Raw genomic sequence first — 25,168 nt, 5'->3', positions numbered from 1 at the left:
ATGGAGGCAGGGTGTGATGGAGGCAGTCTGGCAGAGGGGGATGGTGGCAGAGGGGGATGGAGGCAGGGTGTGATGAAGGCAGTCTGGCAGAAGGGGGTGGTGGCAGAGGGGGATGGAGGCAGGTGGTGTTGGTGGCAGAGGGGGATGGTGGCAGGGGGTGATGGTGGCAGGGGGTGATGGTGGCAGAGGGGGATGGAGGCAGGGTGTGATGGTGGCAGAGGGGGGTGGAGGCAGGGAATGATGGTGGCAGAGGGGGATGTGGCAGAGGGGGATGGTGGCAGAGGGGGTTGATGGCGGAGGGGATGGTGGCAGAGGGAGATGTGGCAGAGGGGGATGTGGCAGAGGGGGATGTGGCAAAGGGGGATGGTGGCAGAGGGGGATGTGGCAGAGGGGGATGGTGACAGAGGGGGATGATGGCGGGGGGGATGGTGGCAGAGGGGGATGTGGCAGAGGGGGATGGTGGCAGAGGGGGATGATGGCGGGGGATGGTGGCAGAGGGGGATGTGGCAGAGGGGGATGGTGGCAGAGGGGGATGATGGCAGGGGGGGATGGTGGCAGATGGGGACGGTGGCAGGGGGTGATGGTGGCAGGTGTTGGTGGCAGGGGGTGTTGGAGGCAGGGGGCGATGAAGTCAGGGGGTGTTGTTGGCAGGGGGTGATGGTGACAGGTGATGGAGGCAGGAGGTAATTGGCTAGATAATTTGCCTTTAATATGTCGAAAATAACATATCTACCTTAAGACCCCTTTCACACCGAGCCGCCTATAGCGTCGGCGGTAAAACGCTGCTATTTTTAGCGGCGTTTTACCGTCGGATTTGTGGCACATTTCTGCTGCTAGCGGGGGCTCTTTTACCCCCCGCTAGCGGCCGAGAAAAGGTTAAAACCGCCCACAATGCGCCACAATAGCGGCGTTTTGCCGGCGGTATCCCAGCGCTGCCCCATTGTTTTCAATGGGGAGCAGCGGTGGAGGAGCGGTAAACACACCGCGCCTTCACCGCTCCAAAGAAGCTGCTGGCAGGACTTTTCCTGACGTCCTGCCAGCGAACCGCTCCTGTGTGATAGCCCTCGGGTTTTCACACTGGAAACAATGGAGCAGCTTTTGTGAAATGCCAGTAAAATCTTGGCGGTGCCAGTAAATTTTGGGTGTCGTGCCAGTAAATTTCAATCTGGTAGGTTGGCAACACTGATTGAACCTCATTTGCCATGTAGTTGCCCACCCCATTCATTTGTTCAGATCTTTTTGCAAGGTTTCCACATCCTGCGGAGAAGTTATTGCCCTGCTTAGCTTAGTATCGTCCGCAAATACAGAGATTGAACTGTTTATCCCATCCTCCAGGTCATTTATGAACAAATTAAATAGGATTGGTCCCAGCACAGAACCCTGGGGAACCCCACTACCCACCCCTGACCATTCTGAGTACTCCCCATTTATCACCACCCTCTGAACTCACCCTTGTAACCAGTTTTCAATCCATGTACTCACCCTATGGTCCATGCCAACGGACCTTATTTTGTACAGTAAACGTTTATGGGGAACTGTGTCAAATGCTTTTGCAAAATCCAGATACACCACGTCTACGGGCCTTCCTTTATCTAGATGGCAACTCACCTCCTCATAGAAGGTTAGTAGATTGGTTTGGCAAGAACGATTCTTCATGAATCCATGCTGATTACTGCTAATGATACCGTTCTCATTACTAAAATCTTGTATATAGTCCCTTATCATCCCCTCCAAGAGTTTAGTCTGATCATGTTGGCTTACTTGACTTCTGGTTATGAAAGAGTTAAAAAAAATCTTTCTAAAATGTTGCAATGAATTTAATTTGACAGGTAGAAGTACCCCATGAACATGAGAGAAGTACCCTCTGGGATACACATACTACTAGTTCGGAATGAAGGCTACAGACCAGTAGAAACCTATGGAGAATAGAGTGACAAATAGATGAGCTCTGCAGTGTGCTGCCTCTCCTTTCACTGCCCAATCACAGGCTGAGAGAAATAAAAAAGATCAAAGGCCCTCCCTTATGAGGCAGGGCTGTGCTGTTTGGCAGAGCTGTGTAAATTTGAGGACTGGATGGGCAGAAATACAAATCCTCTGGCAGGTAAAACAGCTCTCTATCATGTATTTCATTATATGTATTCAGCTTTAACTCTGATACTTTGAAAAATACTAAACAGCAAGTTCCACCTCTTCCAGTTAGACAAAGTCCACAATTTTGACACCCCCCCCTCCCCCCAGTGTGTACATATGAAGCATTTACTGAAAGTGATCACATGATTTAGGAGAAATTGAGTTAAAAATAAAGCTTGAACCAACAAACTCAGCAGAACAGAATAAAAACAAATGACCATTCTGCTTAATGCAAAGGCAAGCCAAGTCTTATTCCAAACGTTGGTTAAGTCTACAAACCTAGCGAATCAAGTAAATCAGTTCTGAAAATAAAATAAAAAACAACACCAACCTGGACCACTAGCAGCTCACCAAAGCCGTTACTATCCACAGTATCCAATCACGTTACTTGCTTCATTTTCTCCATTGTTTTCAAGTTTTTGTTAATTTTCCCTATGATGAGTTCAAGAGTTTACTAAAAAATCTGGATGAAGTCCACTGTAGACATGGGCGCCGTCAATAAATTTGTTCTGTTTCGTTCTGTTCCGTTTCATATTAGCCGTTAATTCGTATTTCGTAATTCGTGTCCAAAATTCAATTTGGATTCGTACGAAATACAAGTTTTCGTTAGGTTCGTTAACTTTTCGTAACAATTACGAACGTTCATTATGATGAATTTAAAAAGCAAAAAATACCTTTCTCAATATGGCAGTCGTCGGACTCATTATGCTCATTATGAGGGGTTCTCACCATCCCTGTGCTGTGCTGACTTCCTCCTGGGGTTGTACCCCTGCTGTGCTCATTATGAGGGGCTCCCACCATCCCTGTGCTGTGCTGACTTCCTGGGTTTTTAATTTCATCATAACAAATAATCGTAATTATTATGACAGTAATAAAACGATATTAACGAACATTCTTATTTTGTCCGATTCTGAATCTCCCATCGACTACCAGTACCAGTCTCCCACTTCCATATTAAAAAAGGTCATTTTCCCAACCCTCACTCAGCAGCAGAAGAAAACCTCTGATTGGTCAACAAAACACGAATCACGTTTCCGTTGTAACGGAAATTGGATACGAAATTCGTCAACGAAATTTCGTATACAATTTGGAAGTAGGTGAGGTCGAAAAAAGACACAAATCCATCAAGTCCAACCTATGTGTGTGATTATATGTTAGTGAATTCTATAAAAGACAGCTGCTATCCTATTTTGATGTAAACATCAAACCACTTTTTGGATTTAAAAAAAAAACATCAAACCACTAATATCCAAAGAAAAAGGACAGCGCTATTACTCTTATCCTGGTGTGTTCATGTACTCTAAACTTATATACCATATAAATATAAAGTGCCAAAATTCAATTCATACAATCCAAGAAATTAATATATTCAATATAAACATTTATAAATAAATAAATATACATTATAAAGTGCTGTGTGCAAGTGCTAAAGTCAAAATCTCGTGCAAAAGCATGTGTAGCAAAAAAATTCTAATGCCGCATATACACACGAGCGGAATGTCCGTCAGAAAAAGTCCGATGGGAGCTTAATAGCGAGCTTATGTCGTATAATCTGACTGTGTGTATGCCCCATCGGACTTTTTCCGTCGAAAATTCAGACGGACTTAGATAGAGAACATGTTCTAAATTTTTACGACGGAAAACAGACGACGGGAAACCCGCTCGTCTGTATGTTGTTCCAACGTACCAAAAATGACGCATTTTCTGAAATATGTCTAATTCTGGACGGTCGGACTTTGGTGTGACCGTGTGTATGCAAGACAGCTTGAGTGGAATTCCATCGGAAAAACCTTCAGAGTTTATTCCGACGGCAAAACTGGTCGTGTGTACAGGGCATAAGAGTCCAAAAAATCCCCTTGCAGTGTAAACCTCATGCAAAAACAATTATAAGTTCATAATATAAGAAAAAAAAACATAGTATAAAAAAATCAATCAAATGCAAAAAAGTTAATATACTGAATCCTTGACAGTCCCAAGTGATATCAAATGTGCAATAACCCAATTATGCAGTTAATATCAAGAAAATATATTCTGAGTAACCTATCCCCCCAAGTTCTTCTGATCAGTGCCAAACACCCAGTGCCACCTCCAAAAGTCCTAAATTAACTCACCAGAGCTCAATGCTGGTAAAATTATAAACCAGCCAATGTGCATAGCAATCACAGAAGGAGACCTGCAGCTTTATACTCTTCACTCCAATAGACACCTACCGATGACACTTTCATATGTTTTAGATGATGTAGGAAACAAGAAAGGATAAGAGCAGCATAAAACCGTTTAAAATGTATTTGTGCATTAAAACCAAGTCATATACTCAGATTCCCATGTTTCTCCACTGATACAAGTATTACAGCGATGTCTGATGGCGAAACGCAAAGGGGTTAGGATGTGAGGTCACCACCGCATCATTGGGTTATTGCACGTTTAATGTCACTTGGGACTGTCAAGGATTCAGTATATGAACTTTTTTGCACTTGATTGATTTTTATATTATGATTTTCCTTCTTATATTATGAACTCATAATTGTCTTTGTATGAGGTTTACACTGTAAGGGAATTTTTTTGGACACTTAGAATTTTTTTCTACACATGCTTTTTGCATGAGATTCCATTTTCTAACCATTGTTGGACCTCGAGAAAATCCCTCCATTCCACCAGTTTTGGGTCTTAGTACTAGCACTCTCTGACCATTATTGTGTCTCAGTGCTAACCTTATCCCTTCACCTCTGTTAGGTCTCTGTAGTAGTTCCATCCCCAGTGTTGGATTTCTGTACAAAGTCCCCCCCTCACCTGTGTTGGGTCTTAGTGCTAGACCCACTCTCTCTCCAGTGCTGGGTCTCAGTGTTGGGCCCAGCATTCTCCAGTGTTTGGTCTCAGAGCTAGCTCCACCCTCTCTCCAATGTCGGGTCTCAGCGCTAGGTCCACCCAGCTAGTTGCTAGTGTTGAGTCACTCCAGTGTTGGGTCAGGGCTAGTCTCTCCCTTTCTCCAGTGTTCAATATCAGTGCTAGCCTCACCCTCTCTTCAGTGTTGGGTGTCAGTGATAGGGGCACCCTCTCTCCAGTGTTGGATCTCAGTGATAGCTTCTCCTTCTCTCCAGTGTTGAGCATCACTGCTGGGCCACCCTACTCTCCAGTGTTGCATCTCAGTGCTAGCCTCACCCTCTCTCAAGTGTTTGGTCTCAGTGCTAGCCTCTCCCTCTCTCCAGTATTGGCTCTCAGTGCTATTCCCATCCTAGCTCCTGTGTTGGGTCTCAGTGCTAGCATAACCCCCTCTCCCGTGCTGAGTCTCAGTGTTAGCCCCTCCTTCTCTCCAGTCTTTGGTGCCAGTGCAAGGCCCACCCTCTCTCCAGTGTTGGATCTCACTGCTAGGTGCACCCTCTCTCCAGTGTTGGATCTCAGTGCTAGCTCCTCCTTCTCTCCAGTGTTGAGTCTCACTGCTGGGCCATCCTACTCTACTGTGTTGCATTTTAGTGCTAGCCTCACCCTCTATCAAGTGTTGGGTCTCAGTACTAGCCTCACCCTCTCTCCAGTATTGGCTCTCAGTACTATCCCCATCCTAACTCCAGAGTTGGGTCTCAGTGTTAGCATAGCCCCCTTTCCAGTGCTGGGTCTCAGTGATAGCCCCTCCTTCTTTCCATTGTTTGGTCTCAGCACTAGGCCCACCTACTTTCCAATGTGGGGTCCCTCCAGTGTTGGCTCACTCTCTTTCCAGTATTTGGTCACAGTGCTAGCCTCTCCCTTTCTCCAGTCTTGGGTGTCAATTCTAGGCCCACCCTCTCCAGTGTTGGATCTCAATGCTAGGCCCACCCACTTGCCAGTGGTGGGTCAGTGCTAGCCTCATCCTCTCTCCAGTGTTGGGTCAGTGCTAGCCTCACCCTCTCGCCAGTGTTGGTTCTCAGCGCTAGCCTCACCCATTCTTCAGTGTTGAGTATCATTGCCAGCCCCATCCTATGTCCAGTTTTGGGTCTCAGTGCTAGCCTAACCCGCTTCTCCAGTGTTGGGTCTTAGTGCTAGCCCCTCCTCTCCAGTGTTTGGTCTGAGAATTAGGCAACCCACTTTCTAATGTTGGGTTCCTCCAGTTTTAGGCCAGTGCTAGCCTCACCCACTTTCCAGTGGTGGATCTCAGTGCTAGACCCTATAGGGGAGATTTACTAAAACTGCTGCACACAGAATCTGGTGCAGCTGTGCATAGTAACCAATCAGCTTATAACTTCAGCTTGTTTAATTAAGCCTTTAACAATAAAACCTAGAAGCTGATTGGTTACTATACACAGCTGGACCAGATTTTGTGTGCACCAGTTTTAGTAAATCTCCCCACTCTGTGTTCAGTGTTGAGTCTTACTGCTAGTCAATCATTCTCCCCAGTGTTGCGTGTCATGTGTTACATGTTAGGCTCACCCTCCAGTTTTGGACTTTAGTGCTAGCCTGACCTTTCTGCAATGTTGGGTTTCTGCTAATCTCACCTCCTCCTGTCCTCACTTCTACCCACACTCTCTTTCTGTCAAGTTGGATCCCACGTCTGTCTCCATCCTGTACCATGTGTTGGGACTCAAGGATATTAGAATTACAGTTCATCCCATACACCACCCAGTCTTCAGGACTCTTTCTTCTTTGTAACCTCCATGAAGAGCTGTTTTACCGTAATCATCTTAACCATCATTGCCCATTGTTGTGCCCATTCTTTGCTATTGACATGTTGTTCTTTTTCCATGAATCCCAAGGGGCTGATTGATAAACAGTTTAGCAAACATGGGGTTGCTGTCTATAGCATTAAGAGGTGACATTTCATTATTGAAAATAAAGGCCCTAATAGGTTAAGCTGGGTATCTGTTTCATGTTAATACCGGTTTTCTTTGCTTCATTTTTTTAATCAATTTTTGTGTATGTCTCGCAGTACAACCCATGTGACAGATCAGAAGATCATTTCTCCGTCCAGATATCTATTTATCACATGGATGATGACTCCATGCAAGCTGTGAGGCAGAGGGAATTAGAAAGAAGATATTTAGCCTTGTGCTTTATTCAGAACCAAGCCAGAAAACAGGGTAAGTTTTACTTCCATTTAAAAAAATAAACATTTACTGTCTTTATCCGTCTACTAAAGTGTACCTGTCAACTAATCATGCTCAAAACGATCTATAGTTTTGCTTGTGGCTCAGAAGTGTTACTAGATCCAATAGTGTACAGCTGGTTTTTAATGAGCAGATACTTTGGGGTTGATTTACTAAAGGCAAATAGACTGTTCACTTTGCACTCTACAATTGTAGTTGCTCCAGAGCTTAGTAAATGAGATAAAGCTTCACTTTGCAAAGAGTACCCAATCACATACAAGGAAAATAAAAAACAATGCATTTTTGCTTCACATGATTGGATGATGGAAGTCAGCAGAGCTTCTGCTCATTTACTAAACTCAGGAGCAACTGCACTTGCAGAGTGCAACTACACTTTGCAAAGTGCAGTCTATTTGCCTTAGTAAATCAACCCCTTTGACTTATTATTGCCAGGTTTACTCCAAACGGATATAAAAACACTAATTAATGCAGCTCTGTAAAATATATTGTTAATGCATAATTAAATACATTTTTAAAAAAATGCAATTAGTGTAAGTACCTGAATGTGACCTGGTATCAACTTCTGCACAGCAAAGCTTGGGAAAAGGGAAAAGCAGCAGAGGGAGCCAATCATTTGAGCTGCAGTGTTCATGTGCTAGCAAGGAGCATGCTTGATAGGAGGAGAGAGCAGAGTGAGAGATGCGCTTGTCAGCCTACTGCTTTTCCTTTCACTCTCCAATCACAGGCTGGGGGAGGGACAAGACCTATTCAGCAGAGAGAAATGAGGGCCCCTTCCCTGCCAGTAGGGCTGTGCTATGTGGCAGAACTGTGTAATTTTTCAGAACTGAATGAACAAAAATACAAATTTTTGCTAGGAAAAACAGGTGCCTTATATGTATTTCATCCGTGTATTTGGCAGTTTGCCTGAAGTCCAGATGTAAAGCAATTGTTTCCCCTGATGTCCAGTGGACGTAACATGTAGAGTGGAGCATGGTGACATGAGTGTGGTTTAAAATTATTTTAATAAATTATTTATATTGCATTATACTATGTGGCTTTTCTATGTCTTTGTGGAATGTTGTCTACTGAGATGAAAGGGGTGGAATGAAGCCATTCTTCCAGGGACGAATACTAACCTCTATTAGGGTAAACAACGCGTTTGATCTTACTGATATTTATATAGTCAGAGTCCATCCAAAAAGGTAAATCCAGGTCCATTGAGTATGATATGGTGCACAAAGGGTAACTTCACAGAGAGAGCTTCCCATGCACACAATGTGTAATAGAAAGGATTGCTTGTAATCCAGGTCTAAGGTCTAATACATGTGAAGCATGAAGAGTGAACACAAGATACATCAATAAGAACAGAGCGCATATATCAAATATTACTGTATATGGCAAGATTGACATACAGATTTTCTTTTATATGAGATTTGGACTGAATTTTTATTTGTCACTGAATTTTTATATGTGACTTCATAAGTTCTATTTTTAAAAATTTGCTGTGCGAATGCCTCAGCATTCATACAGCAGTTGCAGATAATCCCGAAAACGTTTAATTCACATGATCGTTAGCTACATCTAGTGCTCATAATGTGTTATTCTCCTGAAGTACCTCAATCATACAAACTGCATTATGGCCACCAGATGGAGCTGATGATCATAGTTCGCCTTAGACGCATTACGGGGATTATTTGCAACATCTATGCGAAATCTGAGACATTTCTACTGCTAGATAAAAAAAAAGAACTATGAGTAAGGTGATGGTACCCATATTAGTGCAATAGCAAGACCACAGTTGAGTACTGTCCATGCACATGTACTTTTTTATTTGCATTAACACTTAAATTTTTGGGGGGATCAAGCTTTCAGGGGTCTACCCCCTTCTTCTAGGTCCAAGCAGTACTCAAGCTTGTCCTAAAAATGTAACTGTTGCGAATTAAAAAAAAAAAAAAAAAAAAAGTATAATGATCAGAACTCTACTGTGTTGGCTTTGCGAGGAATTAAGAGTCATTTTTTATGTGGATATTGTATATTGCATAATTTACTGTTTATTGGTCACGTTAGAGGTATTGCTGCTTAAAGCTTGAGGCCTGCCACTCAAAAAAGTACCAAAACTTCCTTTAGAGCAGAGTTGCTTGTTTTGGCCAGAATAAACTTCAAGGGGAGTACTGTACCTGAAAAAACACACTGAACTGACATTTTTAAGGCGTTTTCTTGTATAGTATGTAACTTTCTATTGGTTAAAAATAATAATAATAATTTTAAAATTAAAAAAAAAAAAACGCTTTCACAATTGTTTAAAAAGTGCCCGAAACATGGTCACAGACTTTCAGTTCAGGTATCAAAAAGATATAAAAAAAAAAAAATACTGGCTTTGGCCACTAGTTTCTGACCACATCACTGTAGCTCACCTCTGCCCTCTGGGAAAGTTCCGTACCAAAAGTTCAATATTAATGTGCTCAACTTTCCAAGGAGGGAGCAATGAGGCACAATGATGTCACCAGAGTGACATCACCAGACTTCAGTGGACGGTTCAAGGTTATATCAGGCTATATGTATATGTACATATGGTTTGCAAAGATGGCTCTTTGTGTCTCTTTTGCAAAATATCCAAAATGGGGAGAAAGTTAAAATTTAAGGTAGAATTTTTCATTTTGGATAGAGTAAGGGAGGGTTACAACCTCTTTCAAATTTATTTTTGCCATCTGTGTCCCATAGGGGAGATTTCCCTTCACTTCCTGTCCCATAGCCAAAACAGGAAGTTAAAGGAAATCCCTCCAAAGTGAGGGAATCCCTGGTTGTCTCCAAAACTAGTGTCCCTATTGGAAGATTTCCCCTCTATTCCTGTTGTGGTGACAACCCAAAATCTGGGATTTACTTTCATTGCCCCTAACAGTATGTAGGACAAATAGAGAGGGTGAGACCTCTTGATGGGGACACAGACAGATATAAAAACCTGCGAGAGGCTGTAATCCCTCCCCATTCTATACAAATCTAAAAAAAAAAAGTTTTGCCTTTAGTTACACTTTAATCATTGGTTTGCCAGACCAGTAACCCTCCCAAGTTAAAAAGATAAGTTCACCTTTGGGAACATGTAGGCATGTGCTGTCTATCCTCTTCACTGTAGATGGCGCTCGACCGCAGTGGAATTGCAGTTGGAGGGAAGGTCAAGAAAAACATGGTTCCTCTATGGTTTCCTGGGTCACTGGGGAAGTGATCCAGTTGGATGCTGTCACCCCATGCATTTCACGCTTGGGTAATGTAGGGACAGGTCCCCCGTCTGACAAGGACACTGTTTAGCGGTGGGGAGAGGTTCCCAATGAGTAGGCTCAGGATAGGGGCACGCCATCCTTTCAGAGACCTCCCCATTTGGCAGATGCTATCTGAGACCTGCTCCACTACACACCACTGTACCTTCTGTGAGTGTTTCTGGTCTTGTGCCTTCCCACTGGGCTTGTTGTGAATTATTGGACTTTGACTATAATACAAGTTCTCATTTCTGCAACTGGACTCTAAGTGCTTACTGCCACGCTGCACTTCCCCACAAACATGTTACCTGTTCCACCCGTTTTTTAAGGTGGAACATGTAACATGTTCCCACTCCTGCATCTCTTCCATCGATCTCCCTGCACCTGCTGTCACAATTTGAAAAAAGAGCGGCCATACGGGGCTCCACCCACATGGCCACATCATTCATTTACAGAGTTCTGTGAACGAATACCTACAAGTACTGTCTACCTTTGCGGCTGATGGCTTGCAGTTCTCAATGAACAGCGAGGGTGCTGGTGAGCACTCTCGTAGGTTATTGATCTTCCTGCTCTCATGTAACTGCCTGCCCGTATCGGAGGTATGAGCAGACAGCTACACTGAGAGTCTGCAGGAGCCAGACATTGCACCCACAAATCTTCTGATCGCGGCTGCAATGCTTTACAGGCTCCTAAGAGAAAAAAAGTTTGTAAATGCACATTTTTTACCTGCAAAAAAAAAAATATGCATTTATTATTTTTTTTCTTAAAGGTGAACTTATCCTTTAACTGCTTCTTTCCCAGACTCAGTGGGAAGCCTCTGCCTCTCATTGTCCATCGTCTGATTTCATGTCCGTTTATTAGCGGTTAATAAAAATTTCCTTGCGGTGCTTTCCACGGCTTCATTGTCCCATTTCCTCTCGTTTTTCCTTTCTCATGCACCTCGCTGTGTAATCACGTCTCCCCGGGGGAACAATGAAGTCATCTCAGTGATGACATGGTCCTTGTCATTAGCGGCTGAAGTATTCTGTCACCTTCCTGTTTGGAGAGGACCTGTCATCTCTCCTCTAAAGGGCTTGCAGTAATTTAGAATACTGACTATGGTGAGGAAGCCGAGTTCCCTGAGACTCTGGATATCTCCAAGCTGTCAGCGGCCTCTCGTGATCTCTGTCCTTCCTTCTTCCTCTCAAGAGTTTATGAATGGCCTATGTCACCGTGATATCCATAGTAAACCAAAACACTTCTGGAGCTGGTGCAAGTTTAGTACAAAGCACCAAACCAGTACAAATATGAAGGTTAAAGGACTCGCTACTGATACAAACACATACATAATATAGCAGGGAAGTCTAAGGCCACATTCAAACTGGCACTTCTGCCTTTAGATGTTATAAACAGAGGAGAACATCTGAGACGTATAAATTTTGCTTCCCAGATCACTTTTGTTTAGATGTTCCTGCTTTAGACCTCATGTACTTTGGGTGTTTAATCCTGGTGCAAAAGATTGCAGCATTTGGGTGCAGGTGGAGGGCACATGTGCACTGTCCAGCTCCGTTGCCGGCAGCCTATAAAAACCCAGTGGTACTCTCATTTAGGGCAGTACCATACCTCTCAACTTTAGAACTTGGGAATGAGGAACACTTGAGTGAGATAGAGGGCTAAAACATAAGAGTGCATGGGTCTGGGGAGTGCAATGCACAAAATTCAAGGTCCAGGAGTATGTAACACACCAAGTACTGCAGTCAATGCCGGTTTAGGAGTACATAACTCACACAGAGCAGGGGTTTAGGAGTGTGTAATGCACATAATGTAGGGGACAGGAGTCTGTAATGCACAGAATGTAGGGGACAGGAGTGTGTAATGCACAGAATGCAGGGGACAGGAGTGTGTAATGCACAAAATGTAGGGGACAGGAGTGTGCAATGTACAGAATGTAGGGGACAGGAGTGTGTAATGCACAAAATGTAGAGGACAGGAGTGTGCAATGTACAGAATGTAGGGGACAGGAGTGTGCAATGTACAGAATGTAGGGGACAGGAGTGTGTAATGCACATAATGCAGAGGACAGGAGTGTGTAATGCACAGAATGTAGAGGACAGGAGTGTGTGCTGCACAAAATGCAGGGGACAGGAGTGTGTAATGTACAGAATGCAGGGGACAGGAGTGTGTGAGGCACATAATGTAGGGGACAAGAGTGTGCAATGCACAGAATGTAGGCGACAGGAGTGTGTAATGCACAGAACGTAGGGGACAGGAGTGTGTAATGCACAGAATGCAGGGGACAGGAGTGTGTAATGCACAGAATGTAGAAGACAGGAGTGTGTAATGCACAGAATGTAGGAGAAAAATATCAAGGGGGTATAAAAGAACTGATAATACTGCTGAAGCCTATATAAATTATCGGTGAGAGTACATTAATGTCTTCGCCCAGATAATTACATGTACCAAGGGCAACAAGGCCAAATAATGGGTACCTTCCTCTGAATTATTAACACATATCAAAAAGAGGGAGAAAAAAAATTCATCAAAGAGGAACAGGCAATTATCAAAATCTTTATATAAATGCTATTTATTCAAAGATACACTTTAACACCAATCAAAAAAGTTAATGGTTAAAAAAACCAGGTATCACCACCAATACTTAAAATTGACAACGTTGTCATAGACAAAACACAGATGGCCACCACAGACATAAACCATACACACCTCCTAGTAAATAAATATTGAATAGCAATTTTATGAATCAATAAGCTTGTTGAAAGCAGTCCCAGTGGCAGCTAGGTATTAGCTGGTGATGGATGGGAAGGGTAGGGTAGGTTTAAACAGCCGTGGAGGAATGACGTCCTGTGTATGGGAAGCAGAGAAAGCCTTTTGTGGATGGCTTATTGCTGGAGCGATGAATGCAGTGCTAATCTGCAGAGTTCACCATACACCTATGCTGCCGGGAGGAAACAAATGGTAGGACAGGACGGTTCCCATATGTAAAAGATAATGAAAGGGCTAGTGAGTTGGAGCTTACCGCTTAAATAGACAGTACAGTAGTAATGAATAGCAAAGGTAAGATCTCACCTATATGCAGGCGCTGGAAGGTAGCAGCGATCCGTACGCAGGGAGCCAAAAGTTCACCAGACCATCTTAGGGTAATTCCTCCTGTTGTCTTCCGTCACTATGTGCGGGGTGTCCCAGAGCAGTTTCTGGAGAAATGTAGTGTTGGAGCCGGGGAGGTGCAAGCTGTGCCTCCGGTCAACCCGTCATCCACGTTCAGATCCCGGGTTATTTCAAACCAGCCCCAGGGGAGTGTGGGTGGGCGGACGTTCCAGGGCTGATGGGTGGGTCTGTGTCAGCGCTATTGAGAGCGTGATGGCGTCATGCTGACGCGTTTCATCCGTCACTCGGATTTCCTCAGAGCATGCGCCGTGACCGGGGCATTAATCTTATATACCCCATCCATAACAGGACGTGGGTGTATCAATTTCTGATTGCCCTGGAAACGGAGCCACTAATTAACGGCCATACATATACACAGAGACAAAGTGCACAAGAAGTGGGCCGATTCAGGGGTGCCATTAGCCATAGAAGCCAAATAAAGGAACATTAAAGACGCATTAAATACTAATGAAAGTATGTCACACATGATGAAAAGAGATTACAGATATAGAGAAAATAAGAGAAAATTAAGCTGTTAAGATGTTACATTCGTTGTTCAACCCAAGGGGGTGCATGCTATTTAGATTGTACATCCACATTTTTTCTTTTTGGCAGAGAATTCTGTCAAAGTCACCCCTTCTTTGAGGTAGCTTCAGCCTATATATACCCTTGAATGTCATTCCAAAGGGATTCCCACCATGGAATTTCAAAAAATGCAGGGGGGTGGGGCGTTCATCATCCTTACTGAGAATACTTTGGACGTGCTCACCGATTCTGATTTTGAGTTGCCTCTTGGTTTTACCAACATACTTCTTCCAACAGGGACAAGTAAGCATTCAAAATGACTCTCGTGGTATTGCAGTTAATAAAATTGTGAATTTTAAACTGTTTCAAGCCATCAGAATCGGTGAACACGTCCGTACGTTCAGCATACTTGCAGACTGAACATCTGCCACATCTAAACATACCCTTCAGGGGTGGAAGTTGAGTGAGCCAGTTGGAAATTGGTGATCTCTTAAATTCTGAATGTATGAGATGTATGGTCTTTAAGATTCCTGGAACGACGGACGGTGAGGAGGGGACGTGCGTCCACCAGTTTGCCGAGAGTGGGCGATTCTGACAGAATATGCCAATGTTGGCTCAGTATGGCCTTAACTTGGTCCCAATGGGCACCAAATTTAGTAATAAGCCTTAGAGGCTCTTGTGTGTCTTTCTTAGATTTAGGATCTTTTTTAACAAGAAGCGTTCGTCGATCTGTCTGGATCGCCCTCCTCTTTGCATCCCTGATGCACGAATGAGAATAACCTCTCTCTCTAAACCTGCCATAGAGGTCCCTGGCTTCAGTTATGAAATCTTGTTGACTAGAGCAATTTCTATGAATTCTGAGGAATTGGCCCACCGGTATTCCCCTAATCAAGGACCTTGGGTGGTCAATGTTGGCCTGAAGGAGGGTGTTAGCTGCTGTGGACTTCCTATGGGTTTTGATATTGATCCGGCCATCTTTGGCTTCAATGGTCAGGTCGAGGAAGGTGAGCATCTGGGGGTGAGCAGTGAAGGTAAGTTTAATATTACGGTCATTAGTATTCAGCTCATCCATGAACTGCAACAATTCCTGTTCAGAGCCCCCCCAAATCGTGAGCATGTCATCAATGTACCTGAGCCACAGGCGACTGTGGCCCAGGTACATTGGCGACGGATATACCAGTTCCTCCTCCCACATGCCAAGGTGGAGACACGCATATGAGGGGGCCCACGGTGCTCCCATTGATGTTCCCCTGATCTGCTGATAGTAGGTTCCCAGGAATTGGAAACAGTTATGTTCCAATAGGAAAGTGAGAATCTCACTTATAAATTAATTCTGTTGTCCAAGAAGAGGGAACCTCCTTTCAAGAAAGAATTGAACAGCCCTAAGTCCCCAGGTGTGGGGAATTGAGGTATATATAGTTCTACATCTATCCCTACTAAGAGGGCACCAGCCGGCAGAGTCATAGTGTCCAGCTGCAACAGTACATCCCGGGTATCTTGTGCATAGGAAGGTAGATCAAATACCAATTCCTTTATAAGTGCATCAATAAATTTTCCAATCTTTTCAAGGGGACCGTTGACAGCGGACACTATGGGTCTGCCGGGTGGGTTATGCAGGAACTTGTGAAGTTTGGGTATGATGTAAACTGTTCGGGTATTAAATTGCAGTACCCGCAGGTAATCAAATTCCTTCTTGGTAATCAATTTTTCCTCCAGGCCTAGATTCAACAAGTAGTTGAGAGCATTAACAATGGCCGGGAAGGGATTGGAATGGAGTTTACGGCTAACAATCTCTTAGCTTCATTCTCATATTGATCCTCAGTAAGGAGGACCACATTACCCCCCTTATCACTGCCCTTGATGACAATGCCTGGAGCCTCTTCTAGTTCCTTTAATGCTTTCCTCTCCTCCCTGGATAGATTATCAAAGCCCTTGTATTTCCAGTTGACTTTTGACAGGTCCCTCTTGACTTGCCTCAAGAAGAATTCAATTGGTTTATACTTTGACAATGGGGGCATTTTGACTGATCTAATGGGTAGGTTGGCCTGACGTATTACTTCACGTTGGTGATCGGAAACATCTATGTCTGAGTCAGAGTTGGCATTCTCCTCTAGAAGAGAAATTAGAGCATTCAGGGCATCTCTCTCTTCCTTATTTAGTTGATTTAGCTGGGACTCCTTATGTTTTGAGGAGTGCCAGTATTTGAAAATTACTTTTCTAAGGAAGAGAGAGATGTCCTTATAGACCTCGAACTCATTCATCCCTGATTTGGGGGAAAAGGAGAGGCCTCTTTTCAATAATGAAAGGTGGTGAGTATTAAGTGGGGACTGAGTAAGGTTAACCACCTTCATTATCATGAGGAGAAGCGGGGGAAGAGGAATAACTGCTGATGGAAGATTCCTCTATGTTCTGCGTGTCTGGTTCTTCAATTGTTGCTGACTTTTGCGTGTTTCCCTTGGCCTTCCCTGACGGGATGGGGACTGATGTGTCAATGTCTTGTCTTTTATTTTGGATTTGGTTTTTCTTGTAGTTATGGTGGAGCTGTCTAAAGGGGGTCGGTCCTTCTCTAAAAAAGTCACAGAAAGATCCTTATGTTCACTGTCACTATCAGTGGATGAATAGTTTTTACGATACTTTTTAGACCTGTGAGGATTACTTCTTCCCCTACTTTTACGTGATCTACTTCTGCCTATGTAGATCGTGGGATCCAATAGGTCACCACGTTCAAGGTCTAATAGGTTTTGTTTGAACTTATCCTGTTTATGGGCTTTCAAATATCTTTGTGTTTTTTTCACTTCTTTTTTAAGAAGTTCATTATATTTTTCAAAAGAAGGATCAGTTTTAAAGGGTTCAAGTAACCCCGCACTTACATCTATTTCTGCTTTAATTTCGTCTAATTGAAGCTGCTCCTCATCAACAATCATTCGCATAATCTCAATACCACGTTTCACACAGCTAGCCTTCCATGCCTCAATAAACCGAGGAGTATGAAGATGCCCAGCTGGGGTAACTCGTTCTCTCAGACCCCGTGGTATTATACCATTATCAGTATGGGATTTCAGAGAGGAGATATCCCATTTTCTGTTCAGGAACTTAATAGTTAATTTTTTATGGTTCCTGAACAGAGTCTGAAGTGAATTCTCACCAATAGTTGAGGTGGGTTGTTCACAGGAGAAGGCAGACTGAATTTCTCGGTCTATGTCAGCATCTAACAGATATGCCATATCAAAGAAAATCGAGAGAAAAAGAGGGGAAAAGAAATGATGAAAAATTGTGCACCTATGAATAGACCCACAAAGTAAAAAGTATATATATGGGGTGGGGGATACCGATTGGTGTATGTGAAGGCAGTGTCAGGTTCAGGAAGGGAAGTCTAATCCTGCAGAAGCATACTGGAAAAATATCAAGGGGGTAAAAAAGAACTGACAATACTGCTGAAGACTATATAAATTATCGGTGAGAATACATTAATGTCTTCGCCCAGATAATTACATGTACCAGGGGCAACAAGGCCAAATAATGGGTACCATCCTCTGAATTATTAACACATATCAAAAAGAGGGAGAAAAAAGAATTCATCAAAGAGGAACAGGCAATTATCAAAATCTTTATATAAATGCTATTTATTCAAAGATACACTTTAACACCAATCAAAAAAGTTAATGGTTAAAAAACCAGGTACCACCACCAATACTTAAAATTGACAACGTTGTCATAGACAAAACACAGATGGCCACCACAAACATAAACCATACACACCTCCTAGTAAATAAATATTGAATAGCAATTTTATGAATCAATAAGCTTGTTGAAAGCAGTCCCAGTGGCAGCTAGGTATTAGCTGGTGATGGATGGGGAGGGTAGGGTAGGTTTAACCCCTTCCCGCCGACCGTACGCAGATCTGCGCACTCGGCTTTCCGGGGTTATACCGGGATGATGCCTGCATCTGCAGCTTCGTTCCAGCCTTCTCAATGTAAACGCGGAAGCGACGTCATGACGTCACTTCCCGTTTACTCGGCTGCCAATGGCGCCGGTTTTAAAAAAATATAGAGTGTTCAGAATCGCCGTTTTCGGCGATCAGAATACTGTGAAGTGCAAAGGAGGGATCGGGGGTCTTTTAGATCCCCGATCCCTCCATAAAGAGTGCCTGTCACCACCAATTACTGTCACAAGGGATGTTTACATTTTTTTTTTTTAAACACAATTTATAAGTATAAAAATAAATAAAATAAATAAATAAAAAAAATTTTTTAAAGCGCCCCCGTCCCTGCGAGCTCGCGCAGCGAAGAAAACGCATACGGAAGTCGCGGTGTTCTAATCACACATGTGAGATATCGTCGCGATCGTCAGAGTGAGAGCAATAATTCTAGCCCTAGACCTCCTCTGTAACTCAAACCTGGTAACCGTAAAAAAAATTTAAAGCGTCGCCTATGGAAATTCATAGGTACCGTAGTTTGTCGCCATTCCACGAGTGCGTGTAATTATAAAGGGTGACATGTTTGGTATCTATTTACTCGGCGTAACATCATTTTTCACATTATACAAAAAAATTGGGGTAACTTTACTATTTGGTTTTTTTTAAATTCATGAAAGTGTCCCTTTTCCAAAAATTTGCGTTTAAAACACAGCTGCACAAATACCGTGTGATATAAAATATTGCAACAATCTCCATTTTATTCTCTAGATTCTCTGCTAAAAAATATATATAATGTTTGGGAACTCTAAGTAATTTTCTAGCAAAAAATACGGATTTTAACTTGTAAACACCAAATTTCAAAAATAGGCTTAGTCATGAAAGGGTTAAACAGCCGTGGAGGAATGACGTCCTGTGTATGGGAAGCAGAGAAAGCCTTTTGTGGATGGCTTATTGCTGGAGTGATGAATGCTGTGCTAATCTGCAGAGTTCACCATACACCTATGCTGCCGGGGGACACAAATGGTAGGACAGGACGGTTCCCATATGTAAAAGATAATGAAAGGGCTATAGGCCATAAAGTGATGGAACGGGCTATGCAGATGGATAATGGGCGCTGGGGGGTGAGTTGCAGCTTACCGCTTAAATAGACAGTACAGTAGTAATGAATAGCAAAGGTAAGATCTCACCCATATGCAGGCGCTGCAAAGTAGCAGCGATCCGTACACAGGGAGCCAAAAGTTCACCAGACCATCTTAGGGTAATTCCTCCTGTTGTCTTCCGTCACTATGTGCGGGGTGTTCCAGAGCAGTTTCTGGAGAAATGTAGTGTTGGAGCCGGGGAGGTGCAAGCTGTGCATCCGGTCAACCCGTCATCCACGTCCAGATCCCGGGTTATTTCAAACCAGCCCCAGGGGAGTGCGGGCGGGCGGACGTTCCAGGGCTGATGGGTGGGTCTGTGTCAGCGCTATTGAGAGTGTGATGGCGTCATGCTGACACGTTTCATCTGTCACTCGGATTTCCTCAGAGCATGCGCCGTGACCGGGGCATTAATCTTATATACCCCATCCATAACAGGACGTGGGTGTATCAATTTCTGATTGCCCCGGAAACGGAGCCACTAATTAACAGCCATACTTATACACAGAGACAAAGTGCACAAGAAGCGTCCCGCACATAGTGACGGAAGACAACAGGAGGAATTACCCTAAGATGGTCTGATGAACTTTTGGCTCCCTGCGTACGGATCGCTGCTACCTTCCAGCGCCTGCATATGGGTGAGATCTTACCTTTGCTATTCATTACTACTGGACTGTCTATTTAAGCGGTAAGCTCCAACTCACCCCCCCACCAGTGCCCATTATCCATCTGCATAGCCCGTTCCATAACTTTATGGCCTATAGCCCTTTCATTATCTTTTACATATGGGAACCGTCCTGTCCTACCATTTGTTTCCCCCCGGCAGCATACGTGTATGGTGAACTCTGCAGATTAGCACAGCATTCATCGCTCCAGCAATAAGCCATCCACAAAAGGCTTTCTCTGCTTTCCATACACAGGACGTCATTCCTCCACGGCTGTTTAAACCTACCCTACCCTCCCCATCCATCACCAGCTAATACCTAGCTGCCACTGGGACTGCTTTCAACAAGCTTATTGATTCATAAAATTGCTATTCAATATTTATTTACTAGGAGGTGTGTATGGTTTATGTCTGTGGTGTCCATCTGTGTTTTGTCTATGACAACCTTGTCAATTTTAAGTATTGGTGGTGGTACCTGGTTTTTTAACCATTAACTTTTTTGATTGGTGTTAAAATGTATCTTTGAATAAATAGCATTTATATAAAGATTTTGATAATTGCCTGTTCCTCTTTGATGAATTCTTTTTTCTCCCCCTTTTTGATATGTGTTAATAATTCAGAGGAAGGTACCCATTATTTGGCCTTGTTGCCCCTGGTACATGTAATTATCTGGGCGAAGACATTAATGTACTCTCACCGATAATTTATATAGTCTTCAGCAGTATTGTCAGTTCTTTTATACCCCCTTGATATTTTTCCAGTATGCTTCTGTGGGAATAATCTTCCCTTCCTGAACCTGACACTGCCTTCACATACACCAATCGGTATCCCCCACCCCATATATATACTTTTTACTTTGTGGGTCTATTCATAGGTGCACAATTTTTCATCATTTCTTTTCCCCTCTTTTTCTCTCGATTTTCTTTGCTATGGCATATCTGTTAGATGCTGACATAGACCGAGAAATTCAGTCTGCCTTCTCCTGTGAACAACCCACCTCAACTAATGGTGAGAATTCACTTCAGACTCTGTTCAGGAACCATAAAAAATTAACTATTAAGTTCCTGAACAGAAAATAGGACATCTCCTCTCTGAAATCCCATACTGATAATGGTATAATACCACGGGGTCTGAGAGAATGAGTTACCCCAGCTGGGCATCTTCATACTCCTCGGTTTATTGAGGCATGGAAGGCTAGCTGTGTGAAACGTGGTATTGAGATTATGCGAATGATTGTTGATGAGGAACAGCTTCAATTAGACGAAATTAAAGCAGAAATAGATGTAAGTGCTGGGTTACTTGAACCCTTTAAAACTGATCCTTCTTTTGAAAAATATAATGAACTTCTTAAAAAAGAAGTGGAAAAAACACAAAGAAATTTGAAAGCCCATAAACAGGATAAGTTCAAACAAAACCTTGAACGTGGTGACCTATTCAATCCCACGATCTACATAGGCAGAAGCAGATCACGTAAGTAGGGGAAGAAGTAATCCTCACAGGTCTAAAAATTATCGTAAAAACTATTCATCCACTAATAGTGACAGTGAACATAAGGATCTTTCTGTGACTTTTTTAGAGAAGGACCGACCCCCTTTAGACAGCTCCACCATAACTACAAGAAAAACCAAATCCAAAATAAAAGACAAGACATTGACACATCTGTCCCCATCCCGTCAGGGAAGGCCAAGGGAAACACGCAAAAGTCAGCGACAATTGAAGAACCAGACACGCAGAACATAGAGGAATCTTCCATCAGCAGTTATTCCTCTTCCCCCCCCGCTTCTCCTGATGATAATGAAGGTGGTTAACCTTACTCAGTTCCCACTTAATACTCACCACCTTTCATTATTGAAAAGAGGCCTCTCCTTTTCCCCCAAATCAGGGATGAATGAGTTCGAGGTCTATAAGGACATCTCTCTCTTCCTTAGAAAAGTAATTTTCAAATACTGGCACTCCTCGAAACATGAGGAGTCCCAGCTACATCAACCAAATAAGGAAGAGAGAGATGCCCTGAATGCTCTAATTTCTCTTCTAGAGGAGAATGCCGACTCTGACTCAGACATAGATGCTTCCGATCACCAACGTGAAGTAATACGTCAGGCCAACCTACCCACTAGATCAGTCAAAATGCCCCCATTGTCAAAGTATAAACCAATTGAATTCTTCTTGACGCAAGTCAAGAGGGACCTGTCAAAAGTCAACTGGAAATACAATGGCTTTGATAATCTATCCAGGGAGGAGAGGAAAGCACTAAAGGAACTAGGAGAGGCTCCAGGCATTGTCATCAAGGGCAGTGATAAGGGGGGTAATGTGGTCCTCCTTACTGAGGATCAATACCAGAATGAAGCTAAGAGATTGTTAGGCGATAAATCCACCTACCGTAAACTCCATTCCAATCCCTTCCTGGCCATTGTTAATGCTCTCAACTACTTGTTGAATCTAGGCCTGGAGGAAAAATTGATTACCAAGAAGGAATTTGATTACCTGCGGGTACTACAATTTAATACCCCAACATTTTACATCATACCCAAACTTCACAAGTTCCTGCATAACCCACCCGGCAGACCCATAGTGTCCGCTGCCAACGGTCCCCTTGAAAAGATTGGAAAATTTATTGATGTACTTATAAAGGAATTGGTATTTGATCTACCTTCCTATGTACAAGATACCCGGGATGTACTGTTGCAGCTGGACACTATGACTCTGCCGGCTGGTGCCCTCTTAGTAGGGATAGATGTAAAATCCCTATATACTTCAATTCCCCACACCTGGGGACTTAGGGCTGTTCAATTCTTTCTTGAAAGGAGGTTCCCTCTTCTTGGAAAACAGAATGAATTTATAAGTGAGATTCTCACTTTCCTATTGGAACATAACTGTTTCCAGTTCCTGGGAACCTACTATCAGCAGATCAGGGGGACATCAATGGGAGCACCATGGGCCCCATCATATGCGTGTCTCCACCTTGGCATGTGGGAGGAGAAACTGGCATATTTGTCGCCAATTTACCTGGGCCACAGTCGCCTGTGGCTCAGGTACATTGATGACGTGCTCACAATTTGGGGGGGCTCTGAACAGGAATTGTTGCAGTTCATGGATGAGCTGAATACTAACGACCGTAATATTAAACTTACTTTCACTGCTCACCCCCAGATGCTCACCTTCCTCGACCTGACCATTGAAGCCAAACATGGCCAGATCAATACCAAAACCCATAGGAAGTCCACAGCAGCTAACACCCTCCTTCAGGCCAACAGTGACCACCCAAGGTCCTTGATTAGGGGAATACCGGTGGGCCAATTCCTCAGAATTCGTAGAAATTGCTTTAGTCAACAAGATTTCATAACTGAAGCCAGGGATCTCTATGGCAGGTTTAGAGAGAGAGGATATTCTCATTCGTGCATCAGGGAAGCAAAGAGGAGGGCGATCCAGACAGATCGACGAACGCTTCTTGTTAAAAAAGATCTTAAATCTAAGAAAGACATACAAGAGCCTCTAAGGATTTTTACTAAATTTGGTGCCCATTGGGACCAAGTTAAGGCCATACTGAGCCAACATTGGCATATTCTGTCAGAATCGCCTACTCTCGGCAAACTGGTGGGCGCAAGTCCCCTCCTCACCGCCCGTTGTTCCAGGAATCTTAAAGACCATCTCATACATTCAGAATTTAAGAGATCACAAATTTCTCAACTTCCACCCCTGAAGGGTATGTTTAGATGTGGCAGATGTTTAGTCTGCAAGTATGCTGAACGTACGGACGTGTTCACCTATTCTGATGGCTTGAAACAGTTTAAAATTCACAATTTTATTAACTGAAATACCACCAGAGTCATTTACATGCTTACTTGTCCCTGTGGGAAGAAGTATGTTGGTAAAACCAAGAGGCAACTCAAAATCAGAATCGGTGAGCACATCCAAAGTATTCTCAGTAAGTATGATGAACGCCCCATCCCCCTGCATTTTTTGAAATTCCATGGTGGGAATCCCTCTGGAATGACATTCAAGGGTATATATAGGCTGAACCTACCTCAAAGAAGGGGTGACTTTGACAGAATTCTCTGCCAAAAAGAAAAAATGTGGATATACAATCTAAATAGCATGCACCCCCTTGGGTTGAACAACGAACTAACCTCTCTGTATTTCTTACACCTTAACTCTTATCCATTTCTCAAGTCTATCGACCTTTCACCTTTATCTGCTTAATTTTCTCTTATTTTCTCTATATCTGTAATCTCTTTTCATCATGTGTGACATACTTTCATTAGTATTTCATGCGTCTTTAATGTTCCTTTATTTGGCTTCTATGGCTATTGGCACCCCTGAATCGGCCCGCTTCTTGTGCACTTTGTCTCTGGGTATACGTATGGCTGTTAGTTAGTGGCTCAGTTTCAATCAGAAATTGATACACCCACGTCCTGTTATGGATGGGGTATATAAGATTAATGCCCCAGTCACGGCGCATGCTCTGAGGAAATCCGAGTGAAGGATGAAACACGTCAGCATGACGCCATCACGCTCTCAATAGCGCTGACACAGACCCACCCATCAGCCCTGGAACATCCGCCCGCCCACACTCCCCTGGGGCTGGTTTGAAATAACCCAGGGTCTGGACGTGGATGACGGGTTGACCGGATGCACAGCTTGCACCTCCCCGGCTCCAACACTACATTTCTCCAGAAACTGCTCTGGGACACCCCGCACATAGTGACGGAAGACAACAGGAGGAATTACCCTAAGATAGTCTGGTGAACTTTTGGCTCCCTGCGTACGGATCGCTGCTACCTTCCGGCGCCTGCATATGGGTGAGATATTACCTTTGCTATTCATTATTACTGGACTGTCTATTTAAGCGGTAAGCTCCAACTCACCCCCAGCGTCCATTATCCATCTGCATAGCCCGTTCCATCACTTTATGGCCTATAGCCCTTTCATTATCTTTTACATATGGGAACCGTCCTGTCCTACCATTTGTTTCCCCCGGCAGCATAGGTGTATGGTGAACTCTGCAGATTAGCACAGCATTCATCACTCCAGCAATAAGCCATCCACAAAAGGCTTTCTCTGCTTCCCATACACAGGACGTCATTCCTCCACGGCTGTTTAAACCTACCCTACCCTCCCCATCCATCACCAGCTAATACCTATCTGCCACTGGGACTGCTTTCAACAAGCTTATTGATTCATAAAATTGCTATTCAATATTTATTTACTAGGAGGTGTGTATGGTTTATGTCTGTGGTGGCCATCTGTGTTTTGTCTATGACAACGTTGTCAACTTTAAGTATTGGTGGTGGTACCTGGTTTTTTAACCATTAACTTTTTTGATTGGTGTTAAAGTGTATCTTTGAATAAATAGC

At 43.5% G+C, this 25,168-nt stretch overlaps 1 protein-coding gene across 4 annotated transcripts in view; it reads left to right on the top strand.

Annotated features, from left to right (window-relative positions):
• Positions 1 to 25,168, top strand: part of EGFL8 (EGF like domain multiple 8) — a 123,998-nt gene that overhangs the window by 6,748 nt on the left and 92,082 nt on the right. For 2 of the 4 annotated variants that reach the window (XM_073598407.1, XM_073598408.1), the window contains exons 1-2: positions 6,553 to 6,770; positions 7,025 to 7,175. The gene's annotated coding sequence lies outside the window, so the exon portion shown is untranslated. Of the gene's footprint in view, positions 1 to 1,829; positions 2,102 to 6,552; positions 6,771 to 7,024; positions 7,176 to 25,168 lie in introns of those variants that run through there. The other 2 variants (XM_073598409.1, XM_073598410.1) reach the window with 2 other exon arrangements.

Source organism: Aquarana catesbeiana, linkage group LG09 (genome assembly GCF_042186555.1).
Source record: "Aquarana catesbeiana isolate 2022-GZ linkage group LG09, ASM4218655v1, whole genome shotgun sequence".
In the NCBI taxonomy this organism is placed as follows: Eukaryota; Metazoa; Chordata; class Amphibia; order Anura; family Ranidae; genus Aquarana; species Aquarana catesbeiana.
This window is presented reverse-complemented; position numbering and strand designations above follow the sequence as displayed.